This window comes from Rhea americana, unplaced genomic scaffold, assembly GCF_003343005.1.
Source record: "Rhea americana isolate MKP2758 unplaced genomic scaffold, rheAme1 scaffold_40, whole genome shotgun sequence".
In the NCBI taxonomy this organism is placed as follows: Eukaryota; Metazoa; Chordata; class Aves; order Rheiformes; family Rheidae; genus Rhea; species Rhea americana.
Genome location: NW_028186535.1, coordinates 5,941,503 through 5,965,693, shown reverse-complemented (window position 1 = coordinate 5,965,693; position 24,191 = coordinate 5,941,503).

Sequence of the window (24,191 nt, the reverse complement as noted above, 5' to 3'; positions counted from 1 at the left end):
CGCAGTCCTTTCCAGATACTAAATAAAACTGTGTTTGCAAGTAATTTGGATGCCAGCAAGCTGGCTCAGTTTGCCATGAAATTCAAAGATGTCCTACAATGTGATGTTTATTAGGATGCAATTAAAGTATCTTTTCTGTAGTGCAATACGTAATTTCCTTTCCAGTGAAAATATAAACCTGCCGTATGTGCAAACAATTTTAGCATTTCTGTTTTTATGCCATCTTACTGACAAGAAACTCCCAGCTGTTATAATTTGTCTCGTCCTTCTCTCTCTTGTAGAACCAGCCTTTGTTCCTTTTTGCAGTGCCAGGGACTTGCTGAGCTCCACCTGATGTGATTTGTCCAGGCATTAATAATGCATCTTCAAGATGCAAGATGCATGAATTCCTTTAGTAACAGATCTGCTGGCAGACTGCTGTACCGTATTGTGCTGCTTCTCTGAAACAGGGGAAGGCAGGAGGGCCACGCACACCATGCACAGGGAAAGGTCATAAGGCTGGGGAATGAGGAGTTTATTATTTCATTATAAGGAGGTCATTGCATCCTCGGACTGAGGTCAGGCTGAGGATAATGAATATTACAGTAAGCGTTCCTCGGAAAGGGACGCTCTTACCAACCATCCGAGAAATCCCTGCGGAAAGACCTGGGATGTCCACAGAATGACAGTCATCTTAGGAAACCCAGCAAATGAGGCYGGAGCATTACCTTGCTGGTGAGTACTCTACCGTTGTCCCCAACCATCATAAAACCAAATTAGCTTTGCCTCTGCCCGCTCCCAGAAGATGGGCTTGCCAGTGCCAGAGGAGTGATTGCACTCTGATGCCCGGTCTCTAGATATCAAACGGATGTAATTTATTTACTGCGCGTCTCCCGGAGGGGAAAGCTCATCCGGGCGCTCCCCTCTGGGCGTCCACCTGCCTTCGCAGCCCAGCCCAAAAGAAGCTCCCTTAGCCCCTATCGCCCGCTGCCAGGGCCGCGCTCCCGCTGCGCCCCGCGCTCCCGCCAGGCCGCGCCGGCCCTGCCTGCGTTGCCATAGCAACCGCGCTCCGCCAGCTGCGGCCTGCCTGCTTGGCGCGCGCGAGGCCGCTGCGCTGCCGCAGCCCGCACCAGCGGACGCCGGGCGGAGGCCGGGGACGGGCGCCTGGGCTCGGCCCCCTCCCCAAACTCCTTCCCGGACTGCTGGGAGAAAGAGGCAGCGTGGTGGTGACCCTTAGTGGGACAGCTAGGATCGAGGTGTTAAACACAGACTTTGGCAGTCAGCTAGAGGCGCCTAAAACAGATCAAAACCGACGCGCTTAATACCGAACCGCAGCCCATGCTGCCGTTTGAAAAAATTCACAGCATTTACCACTGAAGGAAGCTGCTGCCCATGCAGGCCATCCAGGCAGGGCTGCTTCAGTGCCGGTCGCGTTTAGAAAGGAGCTCAGGTTAACAGGCCTCRGCCCCGTCCCTTTGGAGCGACAGAATGCAAGCAAAAGCGAATTTCTTACGGGCTGTAGCTATGATGACGCTTTCCTGTGTTCCAAAGACTTCTCAAAACTTCAGGAAATACGTATGGCTTCTTCTTGCATTCATAGGGTGGTGCAGCATTTCTAAAATAACGTTACAATGTTTTTTTTTAAAAAAAAAGCTCAGCATTCTGCCATACACAGTGTCATTTGGGAAGACTGGAAAATTTATTGAGATATCTCTGAGCCCAGAGAAATACCCACARGTGGGTGAATAATGGGAGGAGAAAARAAGAAAAGAAAAATCTGAGCATCAGTTTTAAGAATCCAAGCAAGACAAAGATTAACCAAAATCCTCTGCWCATTTATTTGGACAATAATTTCACCCCTTTTATCCACATTGAACTTTATGGAATATTTTTTTATTTTTGATGAGAATATTTCTGCTGTTTTCTACAGGAGTTAGCCATATTTTTAGCACACACATACACACGAGAAACTTTTGTTCATAAATTTATATTAAAAAAGACAGTGATACAAATACTCCTGTGAATATTGCTTCCAACAAGCTTTTTCCTCCAAAATGTTTGCAGAAATCATCTTGAAATCACTTTATGTTTTCTAAAACTATTCACCTAGAGACCAGAAACAATAGACTGTGTCTCAAATGATCCTTCACATGGAAACTGAAGAGTAAATTACAACTAGCAAAAATTCTGGTACACCATCCAATCTATAACCAATACGTAGAAACGTATTTACATGAGCAAGTCACAGAGCAATTTATACAGTAAATAAAATTAATAGAAATTAAAATGTGGTTGTTGATAAACCACAATCAGGAAAGAGAGCTAAATTCAACAAATCAGCTGTTTGCAACTAATAGTTTTCCTAAGTCTCATGATAGATGTGGATAAATGTTGACTTTCTAATTATGACAACAGTACCAAAGAGAATGTTGAGAAATCAAAATTAACTTGTGTCTTCCTGAAATTACAGTCAAAATCTATTGACACCAATCTGGATCATTYGTTTGAAACATTTTGAGTTTACAGACCAATCTTTTTTTCAATGTGTAGTTTATTAAAATGTGTGAGTCTTTTGACTTTCTATCTCAWTTAAAAAATATCATTTTTTAATACGAAGTTTTGCTGAGTTCTGAGTAACTGTATAAGGTTCTTGTACTGGGAGACATCAAGCAGYCCTACTAGCTTTTGGCTCTGCTGTCGTAAGGGAAACTTTCCATTGGGAGAGGAGGAGAGTCAGCCATGAGTATTACATGAAAGATCTCATCCTGGCTTGGGCTCACTGAAAACTCAGAAATCATAAGAGATAATATTAGCTCCCTCTGGCTTTTGAGGTTGAAGGTAATTTCTGCAAATGCCAAGGAAACAGCATTTCCTCACTCTGCTCCACACTGGATCCCCTGCGAGAAGTTTTGCATGCAGAAATCTATCTACAGTAAGCATGAAATGCAAGTTGAAGGTCCCTCACGTTCARTGTGATTTTATTGTTGTTCTGAATGAACGGAACCATAATTTTCCGTATGTTATTTCTAGCAATATTTCATTTGAAAAACCTGCAATGCTAGCATGTTTTGAAAAAGGACTTTAAATGTGGGTGAAAGGATGATGGAAATTGCCTTGTGATGTTCCTGTGTTACCTACAGTGAGTGCTTCTTAGGAAACTGACCTTGTATTGTGTAAAGAAATGAGATTTTGAAATATTTTCCTGTCACAAACTCTGATCTCAAAAAGCTTTGCACAAGCCACTAAATTAAGAATAACYTGATATCAATAAAGCTGAATATTTTAGTTGGACATTTTTGTAACAATTTCATTTCAACTTCAGTTTTCTTAAAACTTCAGTAGCCCTAATTTCCTAGCAGTTAAGCAGATTAGTTTGACACATGTGACACTGTCTTTCCAAAAAGGTTTCGAAAATATAAGTTCAATAAGATTGTTCTTGCTTTGTGAACATTTTTTATTTTTTAAAAATAATGTTCTTCATAGCAGGGAGGGAATGTTTAACTGAAATACTTTTTACGGGCACTGGTTGCACATTTATAAATTGAAGTTCCAAGTTAAACCTGGAGATACACATCATTCACATATAACTTAAATCATAAGAAACCTTGGCTCAGCCCCAGTGAATCTGTTCCAGTCTGCTCCAGAAGGCTTCCTAAAATTGCAAAAAGATTTTTCTCCAGCAGTCTTCTATGATCCTTATGCCAGAGCAGTGGTCTCAGCCATTCTTGGTGACCCATGAAATGTTTCTCAGACCTTTCTCATGTTAAATAAAGTCTATGCTCTATTGCTTAGGAGCTGTAGTTAAACCAATCCTTAACTAACAGCAGTATTTGCAAAATCTGTTACTTGGCAGTGGTGAGCTCAAGGGGAAGCCACAGGGACTCTTTGCAGAGCCCTATGCAGGGGCAGCCCCACAGGACACCTACCTTTCACTAGACTGGCAACTTGCTTGACCAGGGAGTTTCGGGTGTTAGTAGGCAATTTCAAGGTTTGTGTGTGCCACATATGCCTCCTTCCCTTATATARTTTCTCAAGAGTTAGACATAACTGCAGCAAAAATCAGGGATCTATAATGCTGCTGTACCAGCCCCAGTCTGTACATCCTTGTTAAAGTGTAACCCCGCGAAAATCTAGATGTGAGAGGGCACAGTGCCTTGCCTGCGGATGTCATCGTATTGATAGTCGCTGGCACAACTGTGAGGGTAAGCACTGATAAATTCAAAAACATCAGGAGCTGGGCAGAACACCTTATTACAACGGCTACACCAGGTCCCAGTGGTAGCAAAGCTGATGCATTCAGGCAAGGTGATGTAGGTCACTATTGCTCTGGAAGCAAGGGAAAGATAAGAAAGCAAAAAGAGAAGAGCAGCTCTGTCATGCTGTCTGGGCCCGACAGGCAGATAAACCGCGTTCCTGTGGCCCGGAGAGCCAGTGCTGCCCAGCTGGCCTCAGTGGAGCTGGCTCCCTGCCATCCTGTCGGCAGCCTCGGGCCACCGAAGAGTGGTCCAGTGCTGAGGAAGCAGCTGGGCTTGTGAGGCAGAAAACTCTAAAGCCCAAGGCAGAGACTGCGGAGAAGGCAGCAGAGGGAGATTCAATTGGAGAGCTTTTTGTTCAGAGACAGCAGCTCCAGCTCGTCCCTCAGCCGAAAAAGCAATCTATTTATGTAGGTAAATGCACATATATCTAGCCTAATACTTTACTGTAGAAAAGTTATGGGGTTTTACTGTTTGCTTAACTGTTCTTTTCTATAAATATTAATAGGCATGCTGTATTTATACCTACAGTTTCATAAAAACAGACTGTATTCTAGCTTTGCAGAGTCGTAGTCATCTATTTGCCTGGGGTGAGTAATTTCTTTTGATAGGAAAGTTAAACAATATTCAGGCTTTTTTCCTCTATATTTATAGAAAAAGAGGGAGATTTCTGGGCTTGTCCAAGTAAACCTTCAGGATTTCAAGAAACTCACAATATTCCTATATTCTAGTAATCTCCTGACAGTTTCTTGGTTATAAGTTGTTTGTTGTTTGTTCACTGTTTTTTTCCTTGTAATGTAGTTTGGCACATATAATATGGACTTTAGACCATTTTAACTAGTAATATGTTTTGTAATATAGAATATCATACTGCATGTACAAAGAAGCAATGTCAACAGCTTATACTAATTAACTAATTCAGTGCTTTACCCAGAATCTGCCATATGGTGTGTGAGCTTTTTAATCATTGAACTATTAGATGAAAGAACAGTAGAGTTAATTCCCCCTTTTTGCCCCTTCCCTCTAATCTTCATTGCAGGTACCTGCAGCAGTGTTCCACTCAGAGACTGAGAAAACCCTTCATTTATAGATCTCAAAAGAGATTAGCCTGACACAGCAATCAAACACTGCAAAGGATGATAAAGGCATTTCTGGGTATACAGAGAAGAAAAACTTTAGAGATAAGGTGGACAAAATCTTTGGTACTTCCAGAATTACCCAGGAATTTTAAGATCACAAGTCTGGATTTAGGCACCTGCAGATAGAGTCAGGCCACCTGAGCTAACTCTAAAGCACATCTGAAAGGATATAACTCTGTGGCTTCAGCCATGAAGCTTACCTGGAAACCATTTGTTCCAAGCAAAAMTTCGTTTCTGAAGTCCCAACAGTACTGCTACCGTGCTTTAAATTGCTTCACTAGAAATAATCCTCTACTTAAAAACAAAAAAAAAGTTTTAAATTGCTTATTTTCTGCCGAAGTCAATTTATTGACTGAATCCTTTATCCATTCAATCATTAAGTTATTCATGAAAATATTAATCATTATCCCTAAAAAAATGTGGTGAGTGTGGTGGGAGCCTTTTAAGAAATGTGCACCTCATCATCCTACCGCCCCTAGCCTTGGATCAGCAAGGCAGTCAAGCATGAGCTTACTTCTAGGTACGTACTTAGTCCCCATAACATGCTGCTTTCACAGCAGGTAGAAAGGATAAGTACATACTTAAGAGACAGGCATACACTTACTTTTCCCCATTTTTATTACAGAATTTGTAACCAATGAACACTAACACTAGCCAAATTCCTTTTTCACTAATTCTGAAAACAAGCACAAATATTTACTTAAAATATTAATGTTTCACATATCTTATCTTTGACATAATTAATTAAAGGATTTTTTAAACTAATTTAATGCTACATGCCCTAACATTAAAATAAGAGAATAATGGAATTTAGAGTGAGTGATTTCTTAATCTTAAAATATGTACTTAGAACTAAAAAGGTAAAATTTTAAATTGGGATGAAATGCATGTTAAATTATGTTTTATAAATTAGGCTTGGATGAGTGTGTTTACACAACCATAAAGGGCATATGCTATGTAATTATCACTTAATATATTTTTCCATATTTATATTCTGTAAAACGAAGAAATAAACATTAAACATTTTACTATGTTCTTTTTTAGATTTTATTGATCTTTTCTATAGACAAAATTTTAAAAGCAGAAACATAGGAAATACTAAGATTTCCAAAAGTAACTTTAAAAATTTTTATACCCTATCCCAATTGCTGCTAGTCCATCTCTACACATATCAGATGCATCAGTTTCCAGCTTTTCCTTTCTCTCTTCTCTCCCCTTGAAACTTTCTTCAACCTGTTTCCAGTGCTGCATTCAGAAGTCTTCACTGACTTCTTAATAGCCACTTCTACCCCTACTTACCTCTATTGTGTTAGACATTGCTCCCCTATCCTCCTGAAAACATATCTTCCTTTGGCTTCTCTTTCTGTCTTTGTTCTTCTATCTCTCTAATTTCTCTTTTTTTTTATGTCCTAGGGCTTTGCAGTCACTAGTGACCTTGTTATCCAACACTGACTCATTGGTTACCTTTACTCCTTGCCAGCGTCTATCAGTCATCTCCAGGCTTTGGGGTATGCTGCAAATACAKAGAGAGAAAAGCATCTTCATCCTCCACCTTGGTATAGCACTGAATACTGGTCTAAATTTTAAGAAATACAGGTTAATGTGTGGCTGCTGTAATACCAAACCTGCTTGAAGCTATGAGTACATTCTACTTGTTGATTTGATTAAACAACTGATAAAAATATGGTAATGTATTGTTTGTATATGTCACTTTCATGTCACCTTTCTCACATCATCTCAGATAACGTGATTATGCAGCAGAATAAATAATTGCCGAATCATGATTTATATGTAGTCTTCCAGATTAGAAAGTTTGGCATACTAGCCTAAAACATGCATAATTAAAAAAGCATATTGAATACTGCCAGAAAAATTGTGTGAAATATGTGGGAACTTGAAGGGAAGAAACTACACAGAGGTTGTACAAGTTGCTTGAGAAAATTTTTCTCTCAACTATGACTCCGTTAGAAAATAAAGATCTTTTTTTCTCTACTACATACACTCATGTCAGTGATGTCCACAGCATGCAAACTAGAAGTGGCTGAAGTTCAACAATGTATTTAGTTGTGTCYCTGCCTATCTGGAAAACACACAGTTTATAATTATGCATAAACTACTGAACAGGATTATGATTATGCACTACTGAACAGGAATGCTTTCTTGACTCAAGTTCAAAGTTAGTCAAACATACTGCACAAGTCATCTATGTCTGATACTAATATGCTCTCCCAAGTAACTTCACTCCTGCCATCRCACAGTGTTAGGTGAAAAACTACTAGACGCACAAGACCTGCATAAGACCCAAAGGAAAATGCATCTTTGCYTCAACCTTGAATCAATCTAGACATAAATACTGTGTGGAGTTTAATTTCTTGATTGTAGATTTGCTGAGTTTAGATAACTTGTTGTTGATGTCTACCCTTGCTCTTGAATTCTGGAGTTCATAAAACCATTAGTTTAATTTCAATAGYGACAGGAAAGCAGGAGAAAGATATACATGTCATGGCATGAAACAAAAATCCTAAGACCAAGAATGATTTTAACATTTAAATGGAATCTCCTTTAGATTCTGTTAAGGAGTTTGAGATGTGCTTTTTTATCTTCCAGGATCTTTTTTCCCCATAAATTCACAAAATATTCTGGTGCTTATATAGTTTTACATCCTGAGAATATATTATTCATGAGATAGGCCTTTTGAAGTACAATTTCTAAGTATTGATGCTTTATCTTTAAACAGTGAACATGAACACTGGCTTAAAAGCCCACTGACAATCACTCAGGAATAGCTCAACTGCTGATGTCTAGGCAAGGTCTTCCCTACACAGGGAACCTTTTGTAAATATTAGTTACCAGAATTGCAATACTAATGCATATAGTTAATAATTATTACAATGTGCCAAAACTGCACAGTTTGCTCCCTGATTACAATATTAAATTGCTATTGAGCTGTGGTATTTGCTTCAGGCAATACTACTGAGAAGCCTCTGAAGACTTTGGTTGGCCTCTTCGCACAAGAATGGGAAATGTACACCTGCACAGAAAGCACAGGCAGCACTGGGATTTGCCAGAAAACAAACAAAACTCAGACAATAGAAGGAAAGTTTTATCAGAGATGATGTGTCCTTTCACTTGGGAACTGTCATCTTGCAAAAAGAAAGCATACGCATGCACTTGGTAACAGCTTTTGTGGCATACCATTACCATGGGCATGTTGATTCAAGCTGTTCATAGCAGATACTGTACAGGCAGTTCCGAAAGCTTTGTTTTTTGTTGCTTTTGATGGTGTCTAAAAATGAGCTGAACCACTTCAGAAAAGTTCAGACGTTCCTCCTGACATGTTTGCACACCTCTGTCAATGGGTACCTCCTGCTGAAACTTTTGCCCGTTGCCCTACAGACTGAAGAGCTGCCACCTGAGAGCAGAGTTGTGGACTACTATGGGGAGCTGTTGTTGCTGGTACCATTTTTCATCTTTGTAGTGTGTTACAAATTCATGACGGATCTAAACTGAAACCTTCAAGCTCAGCTTCAGCTCTAGGTTCTTTGTCTGTCTAAATCAATAAACTAAACTTGCCTTTTGAAGAGTCTCCATCTTAACAGTGTAAAATTTAGATATAACTCAAGCTCTCTCTTCAGATTTCAGATATTTGAGTTGGTATCAGCATTCAGACAAGCTTACAGTAGGGTCTGAGAGATACAATGATGACTGAGCACTGACCAGGTCCTAGATAAAGGTTTCTGTTCAAGGGTGAGAGTTCTTCAATGCAGGTTAATTAATGCTGAGTARTCTGCTGTGTAAATATAATCTTGATTTGATGGGAGGAAAAGCTGCAAAAAATCTATCAGGAGTAACATTTCAGACTCAGGAATTATTTCTTCTTTGCTTGTACTTGAAGCCAACTTCTCTGCAATTTTCAATGTGTTTATAGTTTGGTAAAGCACAGAAATATAGTATAGCCAGAAGAGGAATGTGATTTGCAGGTATGAATTCCAAGCCTTGCACATACAAAAGGCTGTTGAAAGACAGCATGCAGGCTTTTGACTTTTTCTGTAAAGTGAAGCTAGGTGTTTGCACTTGGAAAGTGTAGGTGCAACTTTATGTACTTGAGTTTATCAGGCCCAGGCTGAAACTGTACCTTGTATGAGATCATATGCTATTGTACAGCTTCTGCATCATTAAGGCATGCTATTCATGTAGGTTCTGGGAGTTACTCTTGAAATCAACGTGCCCGGTTTTCTAACTCATTTCTTTTGTGAGCTTTATGGTCTCCTTAACAGTGCTATGTGAGTTTCACGGGGCACGGCTTCCATCCTCCTTCCGAAAACATATGTTAAACTGAAACAGTAATAATACTATAACCTCTAGAACAGGAAAGAAAGAAGAGGGGATTTGCTGGCTGCTTGCCTAAAGCTGTGCATAGGTACCTCAGCTGAACTGAGTATTTCATTTCAGTATTTGCAACTTACCTTAGACACTTCCTCAGAGAAGATCCTAGTGTTAACTTGTCCTTTTTATTTGTGCAGTTGCTGAATTGCAGAGCATGTATTTTAGGTCTCAGCTGTCAGCCTTTTACAGTGGGCTTCTTGTCCAAAACAAAATGTCATTCTTAAATTAAATCACAAAGGTGTTAAGAAGAAAAAGGGAAAAAAAAAGAAAAAAAGAAAAAAAGAAAAATTTGGCTCCAGACTGATTTCAGGGTTCTTCTCAAACCAAGGTCATAAAATGAAGTAGAAGTAGAAAGAACCTATTGAGCATTAAAACTGTTCCGGTTATCAGTGCCTGCTTGTATCCTAGTCTCTATTTTATGGGACATGGTACTGCCCAATTATAAATGACTCAAGCAAAATTTAAATATGGGTTCTTTTAGATTATGCACCAATATGTTGTATTGGTAGATATAATTCATTATTTATACAGTACCACTGGTACAGCAGCACAAAGGTCTGGTTCCTGACTATGCTGCCTGTGGGCATTTTGCTGAAGTACGTCAGCTCTGTTCTTGGTCAAGTATCATGGTCCTATCCCACTGCTGTGCACGTGTGTGTTTTGTGTCTGAATTACAATACACACACACAGAAGAAAAGACATAGAGCTGGGAAAATGGCATCTCTAGCAGCATATATATGTTTCACTGGTTCTGGACTGTGTGATAATTTTGATCTGATCTTACAGCCCTGATTCTAGACAAAATTGATTGCATTTTTAACTATAACAAAGGTTAGTGCGGGTTCTTTCCAAGGCAAAACTAGAAAGCTAGAACCTTTGAAAAAAGCTAAGATTAAGAAAAAAGAGCCAAGCTGARGTTGGTATTATTTTGAAGTGATATAAGAATTTGTATTAAAAATTTTCTAACTTTCTTCTTCTCATTCTTTTTAATATTTGTTCCTCCCTTACTGACTTCCAGCCAAATTTAGAGGAGAATTTCTTATCAAGGCAATGCTGTACCTTTAAGGGGGTTCAAGTGGTGTATTTCACAACCTACCCATAATTTCTGCAAGCCTGGATGGGCTATGACTTCCCTAACCACTGTTCCTAGTGAAGATTTACCATCAGTGCTGACAAGCCAGCAGCAGCCTTGCTAGCTGTGAGTAACATCTTTTCTCGATGACAAAATATCCCAATAGCCTGTATTAGACTGGAGAGCTAGTCTCTCCCAAAAAGCCCTCTGTCGTATCCTCAAGTCCCAATGTGGAGCCCTACCATCAGGGCAACAGTCAAAATTTATTCTCATGCTGGCCTCACATGTTAACTTATCACCAAACTAAACTCTCCACTGAAAGTCTGGAGCTTGTATTCACAGAGGGTGAAAACTGGTTCCACTGGGAAAGCTTCAAAGTCATTTCAGCCATTAAACCGTGGCTGGATGTATCATAAGTACAGGAGAGGTCGAGGCACTGCCTGTGAACCACGGGGACTTGGTAAAGAAGTTCCTGCTGGAACTGGCAGCGCTATTGTGTATTCTGCTTCAGTCCGGCTCTGCAGCAAGAGCGAGTCGCRTTCGTACATGAGACTCATTATGCTTCCTCTGTTTAACATACCAATTACTTTCTGTATTTACCATGTTTAGAATGACTTCATGTCAAAAATTAATAATGCTAAAATAAAGAGCTATGCTGCTGTGTGCTAAAGGGGAAGCAAAGCGGACTAGTAGAATCTGTAATAGAAAGGGAAGGTGAATTTGCAGCCGTGGGATCATATCCAAACGAATTTCTCTATGTGCAGTGGCAGGTGTCCCGCAGAGGCCTGTGTGCTCTTTAAGGCACACTTCAGACAGTGATAAGTGTATCTTGAGAGGCTGCAGCACCTAAGGAATTTCACCCTGTAAGCAGTGTAAATAAGTTTTCGTGCCAGTCATTCCCTCTATGAGCTGCACTCCTCTAGACTTCTCATTGGTCTGTCAATACTGGACAGAAGTGTTTAGGGGACAAGTAATTAAGTTTAGTAGACAAGATGACATGTAAACTTTTTTTTTTTTTTTTTTTNTTTTTTTTTTTTTTTTTTTGACTGACCATTGTACAAGCTTGGGCAAGTGAGAAAACCTTGATTCATCCCTGCTGATCCTAGGAAAACTCTTGTAATAGCAGTGAGTCCATGATCTTCCTTCTCAAAACTGAGAAATCCACAAAGGATTTTACACGGATTCCCCAGAGAGTCTGACAGCTCTGTTGCATTAACCCTTGATTATAACTTCTCAGTTCAGCATCTGTCTGGTAATAGCACTTGAAAYGCTGTCAAAGCCTCTAACAGACAGCATGCAGTCATACATTGAAGAGTACTTCCTTTGTCACATTAATCACRACAGACAACAGACTGGACAACTTTCTAATGGGAAGTAACAATAAAAAGACTGTATTTATTAGTGACACTGGAAGTCTTGTCATTAATGGAGATCATAAAAACAGTTATATTATTTATAATCAAAACAGGGGAAAAATTTATGTTTTCATTAAAAGAAGGCCTCTGCACATGAAGACTGAAGTCAACAAGCAAATAGTACACAGAAATGCACTATTAATTTATATTGTAGTAGGTCTCCAGTTTCTCCAGGTTGGCATAGAAAAGGTCCTAATTTCTGTGTTACCTCCTTCACAATCTGTGTAGATTTCTTTATTGGACCTTTATAGAGGACAAAGGGCAGAAGCTCTGAATCTACCTACAGCATGGCTAATTTGCTGAACCGAAGGAGTAACAGAAATGTAGAAAGGGGCTTTCCCAGTTTCTTTTAACAAGTAACTGATCAGTTATAGTGTGACACCTTCATGTAAGTCCTTGATGYTGGAAAGATTAAAATTCTTCCAAAAGACAGCTGGGAACACAGTTTTTAGTTTGCCTTCTTTTCACTTACATTTTTTAAAGTAGACTCAGTTCTGCAAAAAATGTAGGAGGAGATATGAATCCAGCAACATGATGGCAAAGGATAAGACCAGTGTACCATCCCTTTCTTCCTTTACTTGCTAACCCTGCTCAGACCTTTGGAGTTCCTCAGCCAGAAGGTCCGTATATGGACAGACAGAAACAATTCTGCCTTGTGAAACAGTCGCAGGGGCCTGGGTGCAGGGCCTCTCTGTGCAAGTCTAACAAAGGATCTCTAGATTTGTCTCAAACTCACCTTAGTGCTTTATATCCTGCATGTTCCAAGGGGAGCAGACTTGTCGGTTTGATATAGACCTTCTTGCTTCAGCATTAATGGATGGTGTATTCATATTTTCCTGTTTGTCTTGCTTGGGAAAGCTAATCCATACCTAAGCAAACAAGTTGCTCTTATAGTGCTGAGAGTTTGGCTTGTGTGTTTGCCCTCTTGTAAAAGATGATCTCCATTAAAAAATTCATATTTGATACTCTGTAGGGTAAAGGCTTAAGAGATGCTTCATGTATATAGACTTTCTCAGGGCCAAATCCTGAGCTCCTTGCATACTTTTTTTTTCATTTAAACTCWTATTTGCTTTAGTGGAAGTTTGCTTTTCACTGATTTCCATATTAAATATGCTATTTACCCATCATTCTTTTTTGTACCACAGACTCGGTCATGCTCTGAAGGCAAAGTAAGGTYCTTTCCTTCTGATGCATCACTTGCAGATAATGAAATCACTGCCAGAAAAAAGATGCAAGAATTATTGCTGTGCAGACATTATTGACCTCTTGCACAAGGAGAAATTCCAGTCATGTCAACACTAAAGGAAAAAAAAGGAGAGATTCAGAAACACTTGTTAACAGCAAATGTGTTCACAGGCTGGGCTGGTAACTGATAAGAAGTAAGAGAGTTTTGCTAATAATATAATAAACAGGAATAAGAATCAGATCACTTGGACTAAAGAGGTTTTACAAGGCCAAAAAAACATACAGTTTGCAGTTCTGAATGCAGGTAGCAATGATTCTCAATACACAACAGGAACAGATCTGCTGAGTAAGAAGGTTCCATTTTTATAACATTGCTTTTAGAACAAGACATGCATCAATCTTTTAGTCTTAAACAAGCTCAGGGTTATTCTTCCAACTGAAGGGACAAAAATACATGATATGAAATCTAAATCACTCTGTTTCATTCCACTTCAACTGGATGGAGGGTTATTTGCCTTTCACTGACTATGTGAAAGCTAAGAAAAGTGTAGAAATAATTCAGATTTAAATACCTCCAGAAGTCCTCCTTCTCAAGAAGGTAAAACACTTAGCAAAGAGAGGCTGTAGTCATTGGTATTTCATCTAGGAAGCACTAAAATGAGCTTCTACGCATAGCAATGGAAAATACTTTGCAATGCTTAGTGTATCAGCCTCTAGAGTTCAGAATCAGAGCATAGCATTGCATATTTGTTTGGTTTTACAATTAGAATACACTTCTTAAGCACTTCTTAAATTTTAAACATATCAAAACACGTGGCAAGGAAGGAGACCAGATGGAGTTAATACTAACTGTATAGGTAAAAGAAGCAGTCAGTCTGCAGTGCTGCACTTCTGCTTGGTGACAGCACAGGGTTATTAGAGAGTTGCTCTGATGTGCTGCTGAATTCTCATCTTGCTTCATGATAGAGCCTCTGAAGGCCGGTCACTTGTGGGCTCTCCTCAAGGGATTCTCTATAGTCTGTTGGCAGTTTATTGATGTTATAGGCTGATTGTCCATACAAACCTTTTGAASGAAAATTTTTGAGAAGGATCTTCTCATGTCATGACAAAAAATTGTCCAGTCAGTAATAGCATTTGCTTGGGCTAGAAGAGACTGTTTCTGCACTAAGTTAATCAGAGTAAGGATTTGTCTCTCATATTTAATTTGTCACAATCTAGAGCGGAGCCAGTTGAGAAAATATCAAATATATTTACAGCACCACAAATCTTTTTTCTCTTCATGCCCTAAATTTCTGCTGGAGACACACAATAAAACACTATCCATACCAAAAATTATGCTACAAGACCTACTTTCTTACTGTAATTATACAAATCAGTTAATAGTAGTAATTTACAACAGCTCTAAGTTACAAACAATTCAATAATTTCAAGGTAGTTCATTACCTGGACCTGGAGGAACAGGATCTTTCTTTGGATCCTGATAGATATTTTAAAATAATCTCATCACTTGCTAGTGGCTTAACAAAAATTCTGTAGCCCTGAACAGAAGAGTAGAGAGTTCAGAGAACTGAATAGAAGAAAAGCAAAGATAAGGTTATCTGGGATTCTGGAAAAAAAGAAAAAATCTCACATGAAAGATCTGATAAATAACTAATTAAGAAGTAACATTCCATTGATCAAAATCGATAATTTGGATGTATCACATCAGGAATATATAACTGAYTTCATGTAACGCAAAGTAATCAAGGAGTTTGGATCTGGAATCTCTGTCTTCAGCAAGTAAAATGCACCTTCCTATGTGATAATTGCATAACTGGAGGCTATCTATGAAATACAAACAGAATAATTAATATCTCCCTCATAACATAAGATAGTGGGATGAACTAATGTTGTTTGATCTCCTTGAGTCTTCTCTTTGTAATAAGCTCTTATTTTGTGTTGCATTATGCATAGTATATTCACTTACATCTCACTATTGCACTGTTTTCTACCAAGACAATGAAAATCCTAGCCCGTTTTTATGTGAAGCCACACCACATATTCCAAAAGTAGCTCACATCTAACCTGAGGCCAATAGCTGCTGGGAAGTAATTAGTTGTATTGCTGCTATAATCCCTTAGTAAATGTAAGCGTAACTCCTATTTGTGCTGAAGGTGAAATGTTTGTGGTAACAAATGCTCTTTTCTTTGAATAAAAAATGTATTTACTTTTAATCAATCAGGAACTCATTATCAGTGTTGTCTTCATCTCCCTAAACCTCGGCCTTTTTGTGTATGATTTCAGTGTTGGAGGATAGTGTCTGCAGGTTATTTAAGAGATTGTTGCAGAATAATGACCTGAATCAGCTAGGGATAGTTAGAAATTACGAGGTAGTCCTATTTTCTTGTAGTACCTTTAGGCTTCCGCTGGACCCTCACAGTCCACAAAACAAAAAAAAGGACGTTGCTACCCCAACTACTTAATCAGTGGGTAGCTGCATACATCTAGGYATTGTATGATGTGTGAATGTGCATATATTGCATGCATGAGAAACCATTTCCAAAGGGGGAGAGGGATCATAGGAGAAACATTGTGCTTTGCTGCTGAAGACTGCAAACTGTGGACTCCAGAACACGATATGGAGAAATCAGTGCCTTCATTTAGAGAGAGGAGCTGGATAAAGAGCAGGGCTCTGAGCTCACTCACTCAAATCTGAGCACTATTGAAGAGAGATCTCTTGGCCAAATATAGCTTTTAAAGACCTTTAGGTTGTTGCAGACCTTCTTTCTCCCTCTTCAAAGAGACAAAGCGTCTAGAGCAGAGGTTGAAGGTTTCAGCCATAAAGCTTCTCTGCTTTTAAAGGTTAAGGAAATGAGAAGAGAACTCTGGGAATCTGTTGCCATGATCTAGGGCAGCAGGTTTATTTATTCTCCTTTTCCCCATTGTGCTTCTCTTGGCCAACCCTGGAAATAAAAGTTACAAATCTCAGCTGTTAGAGTAAGTAAAGTCCCAGCAGGGCCCTGCAGTGTGATCAGGCAGAGGGCTGATCCACCAGGCTTTTTCAGGACATGCTTGAGGAGGGACGGCAGGATCCTGTGAAGGAAAGAGCATGAATTATGCTGTGTTTCACGTTTAAGCTCTTTATGTTCAACCCTAAAGCAGAGTGAGAGATAAGTACTCACTTCTACTTCTTCACTGATATCTTAACAACACCAGAGAAGTGACAAACATTATTGAATGTAAGAAGATGGCACTGACTTCAGGTGTAGCTGCAATATCTGCGGTTGCTTTTGTTTAGATTTTTAAATCTTTGTATATTTGTTGAGATTTTTACATTGACTGCAAATTATTAATACCAATAAGAAAGAGAAAATCTTAGTAGTAAATTCATTTTAGAGAGGAAAAACTCAGAGACAGTGTTGTGTCCCTCTGGAGTTAATCTGTTATCCTTCAATATACAAGTAAGGCTTCTACAGACAAATGAAATGGCAGTGCACAGCGTCTGTTTGCTATGGAAGGAGCACATAGTTGTGGAGAAAAGTACATATATTGCGGAATGAAATTTTGATTCTGAACATGAACAGCTACCTTTTTATACAAAAYTCTACCATTACAACCTGTGATCTTGACTCCATTATAATCTGCTTTAACGACCTCTTTCTATAACATCAGCAAAGCTGAATCAAACCAGCATATTTRACTTACAAGAATAGCTTTAGCAGAGGGTAAATTGTGACAAAAATTGTCTCCTTCCTTGTTTCTTTGTACAGTGCCGATCAAGTGATACACTCTCAGCAGTAATGCAGCCTGATCATTACTGAGCACTCTCCCTGGCATGCCTATGAGCAAACTTTCTATTGTTTCAATTAGATGATCTTGGGCATTCAGGGAATTTAATACTGATGGWGCTCGGCTCCTAAAATCCTAGAAATTAGAGCCTGAGAGAACCTAGGGAATCATCTTGTCCATCCCTTGACAATGCAGATTATTTTCTACTGTATTTTTACTGTGTTTTTTTCCAGCCTATTTTTAATGATTTGAGCAACGGGGTTTCCATCACTTTTCCTGGGGGACTATTCCACATTCTAATAGATCTCACTGTTAGGAAAATTTTCCTGATATTCAGTCTAAATTTTCCTTTGCTCAATTTCATCCCATTACTCCTAGATATGCCCAGTAGAGGCTGGTGAAAACTGAAAGTGAGTAGGCAAACCTGACACATTATGTGTGCTCAGAGCCAATTTACAGCAGCGGGTAAAGTGATAGAGTCAATTTGCAGCATTCTGTAAGTGACGGAGAGGGTCTTAGGGCATGCACTCTCTGAAAATGGTTCTGAATCTTGATGAAAACCCCAAAGTATAGAAAAATATCCAGAAGCTCTAATGACTTATATTTTTAACAACTTTCAGGCTGAACAGAACAAGAATCTACTATGAAGAGACAACAGGTAGGGCATCTTGTTTATACTACAGTTGCCAATAAAACCTACATTTATATGGGCATCTGAAGAGCATACTTTCCTTTCCACTAAACACTGGAAATTGTTATTTTCTATTACATGGTAGGCAGAACTAAAATCCAAGTTAAATTCCTTGAGCTATTACCCACTCGATAATAGATAATGAAACCCACAGCTGAAAATTGCATTTATATTGTAAATATTCTTGTATAAATAACTTCATGTCTATATAGTTTTCTGATATCTTGCTAATAAAATTTCTAACAAAATAAATTTGCTAAATCCCTTCTGCACATATACGCCTGACTCTTTTTTCATTTCTCTCTTTTCTTCCCATTTTGTCACTACATTCCTGCACACATCACTACTCCTTTCAGACCATTTGACTACTTTCATCTGTCTTATTGTAAAAAAWTCTTATTTCTCATCCTCCTCTTCAATAACATTGATCTCTTTTTTCTTGGGCAAACATGCACCATTTCTACCCCATCACCTTATAGTACCAAAAAAAAAAAAGTTTTAAATCCTACTCTTTATTTATATTCCTTCTTACTCTCACCTCTTCCCCAGACCCTTTAACTGACAGCACCCCAAGACCTGCATGCATCAGCCTTTAGCTGGTATTTGTGTCTGATAGAAACTGCTGACTTCTCAAACATGGGCAGTGGATTCCTTTATGTTGATTATGGAAGATGACAGAAAGTTAATGAAGTAATTTACAGAGGGAATTATACAGCCACAGCAGCAGGAAAGAAAGATAACTTTAACAGCCTTTTTGAACAGCTATCCAGTCTCTCTCAAAACCATAAAAAAGTTCAGCAGACAAAAGAAAACTGAAAGACTGTGTTAATCTCATAGCAATTCAAGGAACTCCACAAGGACCTGACCAGAATTGTATCCAGATGCCTAGGTAGTGGTTGAACCTCTGTGAATCACAAGAAACATGAAAACTAGCAACTCATGACAAAGCAGGTACATCTGGAAGGAACACAAATCACAAATATTAGAAGAGCTGGTTCAGCCACTTGTTATCAGCCGTTTATATTACAAATTCTGCACTTGAGGGAGGATTCAGCAGTTGTAATAGGCAAACAAAAGAGGGGTTTGTGAGAGATTACAAAGAAATGCCAGTACTTATCAAGAGCTACAGGATGACAAGGACAAGGAGCAAAAGGTGATTGTGAGAAGCAGACAGAGTGTGGATTTGGAGGGAGAGAGAGAGAAATTAATCATTAGGAGAAAGAAAGTTTGGGTTGGATGCAGTGAGATACATGCCAGATGTATCATCATCAGCATCAGATCTCCAGGTGTCCCTGGTGGTGCTATGAATATCTAAGATACAGGAAGGGTAACATGGAAAGTCATCTTTCCAGTTACTTAGCATAGCCTCAGAAGCTGGTCTGGAATCACTGAGCGAAATCCTATGGTTTTGGCCAAGAGAGAAGTCACAGRACAGGATTACAACCATCCCTTCTGGCCTCAGATTTTGTTAATCCCACTAACTTCTCCTATAGTTCCTTCTCTTCCTTGCAGTCAGTCCAAATACTGCTCCAGATGTCACTTTTTTCTTACACGTGTTCAATCACATAAGCCACCTTATCAGCAATCTGGACAATTTCACAATTTCTTAGTCTTTTTGTTGGTTGGAACTCAAGAGGTATGTTCTGAACTTAAAAGAAAATTCCCTGTGTAACTAAGGATCCACTGAYAGTAAGATCAAGGCTTTTGCCTTTTGTTCTCTCTGTAACAAATTGCCATAGTAGAAGCCAGCAGATGCATTCAGATTTGAATTATTTCAGTGGCTGAGCTGGAAGGGTATTTCCTGTAGGGGACCTTTGCTCTAAGAAATTACTCCTCACCACAGTCCTCTAAGGCCATCTCCACGTCTACCAGTGTTGTCCTTTTGGTTTGCTTCTCCCAGTGGATGAGAAATGTAGCAATACTCATAATTAGCAGTGTCCTTCATCTGCAACTGTCCCTGTACAGAACAGGCAGCAATCCTTCAATTGTATTTAAGAATCTGAAGAATCAAGTGTTTTATCAACTTCAGCTGTCTTTGGCACTCCTGAAGGGTCATGCACAATCTTGTCTTTCCACTCTTTTCATCCTATTTCCCTCACTGATCCCGTATTTCTTCTACTCTGCTGATCACAGTGCTCCCTGTGACCCCCTTCTTCCACTGTGCTTTCTGCCTTCTTTCGTGTAATTTGAGCTGTCCTTCCCCATCTCCTTCCTTCATGTCCTTCCTTAAAACTCACAAGACTGCTACGCTGATTTTCTCACCACTTGTGTTCCCAGGCCCTCCCTCTTCTGGATGCTGACTGTAATTTGTTTCAATCTGTTAACACATAAGCTCTTTTGGCCAGAAATTTTGAGTCCTTGTTTCTTTCACTAGTTGTCAGGTACTTTCCTGGCTAGCTGATGAGACAGCTGGTGTACCTATGTGGTGTTAGTTACTGAGTTTAAATTTAATTGTTGTCCTATTTAAGATCTCTATAGGTGAGTGCATGTCTCTACCACATATAGGGCATATAAATGCTTCATTAGAAGTGATAACTCTGAGACAGAGGGGATTTTTTGAGATAGAGTTCTACATAGGTGAGACAATAYAAGGAGAAAGAACATGCAGGAGTCTCAACAGATCTAATACATAGTCCTCTCAAAGTTGCCGTGGCTCTGCCTTAAGAAAAAAGCCTCTCAGCTGTCTGCTGCTGTCTGCAGGGGCCCAGGAATTGGCTAACGTTCAGATTAGATCTTGGAACAGTCATGAAAAGCAGAATGTACTTTTCTTTAACCTCTGTCACGTAGTTGCCTCCTCTACTATATTTTAGTCTCTTTTTTTGGTGACTGCTGCTTTCAGAGTGTTTCCCTTTTGCCTTGTGTCTAATCCTCTGGCATGCCATACCTACCTCTGTCTGGGAGCGGAGCAAGTGTGTCATTAAGGTGTTCCTGCCTTCAGCATGAAGATCTATGACCTTCTCACAAGCCCCAGTGGAAAGCTAGTAGGAGGATTTTTTGGACAGGTTGCTAGCAAAAAGAGCTGTCGGCAAGAAATCTGTGCATGATTAACACTTCCCCTAAGAAAGCAGAACTTCGTACATTATTATAAATTAACAGAAGTGTATCAGAAATATCTCCCTCATTAATTTCTCCTTCTAATTGGAATAACCTGATGAGGTCATAAGGGAAAACCCTGGTGTCAACACTGGGACGGTGTTCAAATGGAGAAATTATGAGCTGGTATTCTTCTTGAACCAATGACAGATCTGTTCTTAAAAAACAAAACTAGCCAGAAGGAATTAAAACAAGACCAGAAGGCACTAAAACAAGAGCTGGAAACTTTACAAAAGGAATTACAGCAGCATCTGGAGGTTTCCCAGAAATGGCTGAAGTGATTTGCAGGCAGAGGTGAACTCTCTGTTGGAGTAACAACTACAAAATGTCCCAACAGACCGAGAAGACCAGCTGCAAAACTTTCAGGCAGAAATGGAAAGCCCAAAGAGGTAAAAGACAACTATACTGCCACGGACTCCTCAGGGTAGGGAGAGGCGAAGCCGGAACATGCTAGCAGGGATGAACTGGAACAAGGACTCACAGGCTAAAACTTCAGCTCCAAGAAGAAATTTCCAGTCACAGACCCATCATGGTAGCAACCCATTTGGACAGTCAATTGGTGCAATCATAAAGCTTAGGCAAAACAGATAATTAGTGCAGCTCTACTTAGTTGTCAAGTCACAGAGTCCAGTGGGAAAGGCTGAACTTTCACAGGTCAATTTATGCAAGGATCTAATACCTTTTAGAGGAAATTCCACTGTAGACTTATTTAGATAAATAATAGGCCAAATGGAAGCTAGGAAAGATGAGTTCTAGCAACAAGGAGAAGAAARGAGGAGTTCTAGCAGCAAGCCTGAATAGCCATGCCCTGAGGGTGTCATGACACTTATTTCCACAAAAGATTTTATGTAAACTGTTGACTTTTGATTTAGAACCATTCAGAAATCTGAGCTGATTCATATGTAGCTAAAAGCCACAAGAAAAAGGAAAGAGAAAATCCCAGACAAACGGCAAGAGAACTTGCAGAAACTTGTGTGGTTGGCATGTGCGGATGTCAGTGAGGTCTCTTAGGATAAAATGGCAATGGATCAATTCAAAGACCCTCATCTGGCTTAGACTTTCAAATTAAGTTCAGTGGRTGACAGCCAAAGGCACTCCAAGAGGTCTGTAGAGTTTGTCATGGAAATTCTGATTYTCCCCCTGCAGTCATGGACCACAGGAGGAAGTGGTTTCTGGTGACAGGGATGAAAGACAGTCACTATGAATTCTGCAAGTGTAGTTCCATAGCAGAGAAGGGGATACTAATTTGCCTCACAATATTATTGAGCAGTGAAAAAAATGAAAAATTTGGCACACTAAAAAAAAAAAGAAAAATTAGAGTAATGGGAACTTCACTTGAAAACTGGCACTATGAGAAGAAGGATTATTATGATTATAAGACTGTCCTGGCAGACCATCATTGCTTCCTAGAGAGCTTCTCTTTCAACTCAGGAAATGGAAGGACATCATACTGAAGAAGCAAAGCTCAGAGACATATAAAGAGACCAGCTTGCCATTTTTATTTCAAGCTGGACAGCTAACAATAATGGGAATTTTGGCTATTGAATATGTAATAGGATCAGTGAAATGTGAAGGAAATGTAGATATTGTCTCAAACCTTGCATTTATTAGACTAGACAAGCCAAAAAGACTATGGATTTGGGACATCTAAAACGGATCCTCCTAATTGATTTCAAATGGAGAGAATGTCTGGGGAATGTGAATGCATCCAAGAACTAGGAAAATTGGTTTTGAAAACAGGACCTCTGTAATTTGAACAAAAACTAAGAGTAACTGAGGTAATAGATGAGCTAATAAATGAGATAATCGTATCTAGTAACAATAGGAAAGGTCTATTGTAAATACRGTCTTTAGAAATTTCTTTAAAACATGTGGCCTAAGTGAAACAATTGATTTTCTAAATGGTTTGCAGCAAAGAAGCTGCTTTGTTTCCAGCGCATAAACTCTTATGCTAGCAACATACTCTACTGTCTTTCCTTTGTCAGTTTCTGAAATCTGTCTTTTGGCCCAGAATCTTGGTTAAACTTCACCTGCCAAAGTTCTTCCAAGTCTGCTTCAGGGYCAAGTCCCTGTTGTTTGCTGCTGAGCAGTAGATACAATGAAGCAAGGAAGGGAGGAAGGAGAAATAGAAGCCACATTTTCAATATGTGTGTCTGTGGATTGAATAAACTCTAAGATTCAAGAAAACTGAGACAGTGTAGAACTGGTCTATACCTCAAAGTCTCTCAGAAATAGAAGTTTCGTGTGACTGTTTCTGTTCATTTGTGAGCTTGCTAATAGCATCATCACCACTCTGTAAGCCTGATGGGAATGGAAATCTGTACCAGATMATCTGTTTCTTTAACTACAACAACCACTTAGTATCTTCCAGTTTAGAAATGGCTCTGCTGGATAGTGACCATTCTTCAGGTCCTGAACCACATCTGCTCCTCCGCATGTGGCTTCTAAGTCAACGGTATGTCAAACAAGCCTCAGCTGATTCATTTCCATTTCTTGCTAGGGGAAAATTTGAGTCATTGAAGATGGTTGAAGTTGGCACTGCCAAGTTATGCTGGGACTTAGTGTTGTTTCAACTCATAGCAATATCTCCTGTAAGCCATCCCTGGAAGGTCAACGTCTCCTGATTATGTACACAGCCCTAGCAGGTGTTGGTTCATGACTTGTAACATCAGAAAAAGGTGAGAGTGGCTTCATGGGGCATCACAGAGACCCTGAAAGAAAATATTTGTCACAGACCTGTTAGAGATACCATTTGACTAATAGGTGGAATAAAATAAATCAGAAAGGGAAAATCTCTTTAAAGTGTTATTGAAAAAACTAAAAATGTCTGGTGATATGAAATGAGCTGAATAGAAATAGCTTATAAATGTGGTAAGGCTTAAGCTTGCTTTAATTTTGCTTTACTCAAATGTAGGTGAATTTTATCCTGAAGAACTATGTATCTTTGACTTTGTGTGAATTACGATGGCACTGTTTCAGTGGCTTAGCTGATGTGAAGGCTGTACGTCAGGTTAAACCTCTTTCRAACAGGTATGCTTAAGTTTCAACCTTTAAGAAAACTGTAAGTAGATACCCATGTGTGTTCACCTAAAATAAAGAAAAGGTGACAGAGGAAAGGAAGGCTTTTCTGAGTATTTTGGGAAAAACCTGGAGGGGAGTGGTAAAAGAGAATGGACAAAGCATAGATCAGCTTGAGGGAAAAACATACTC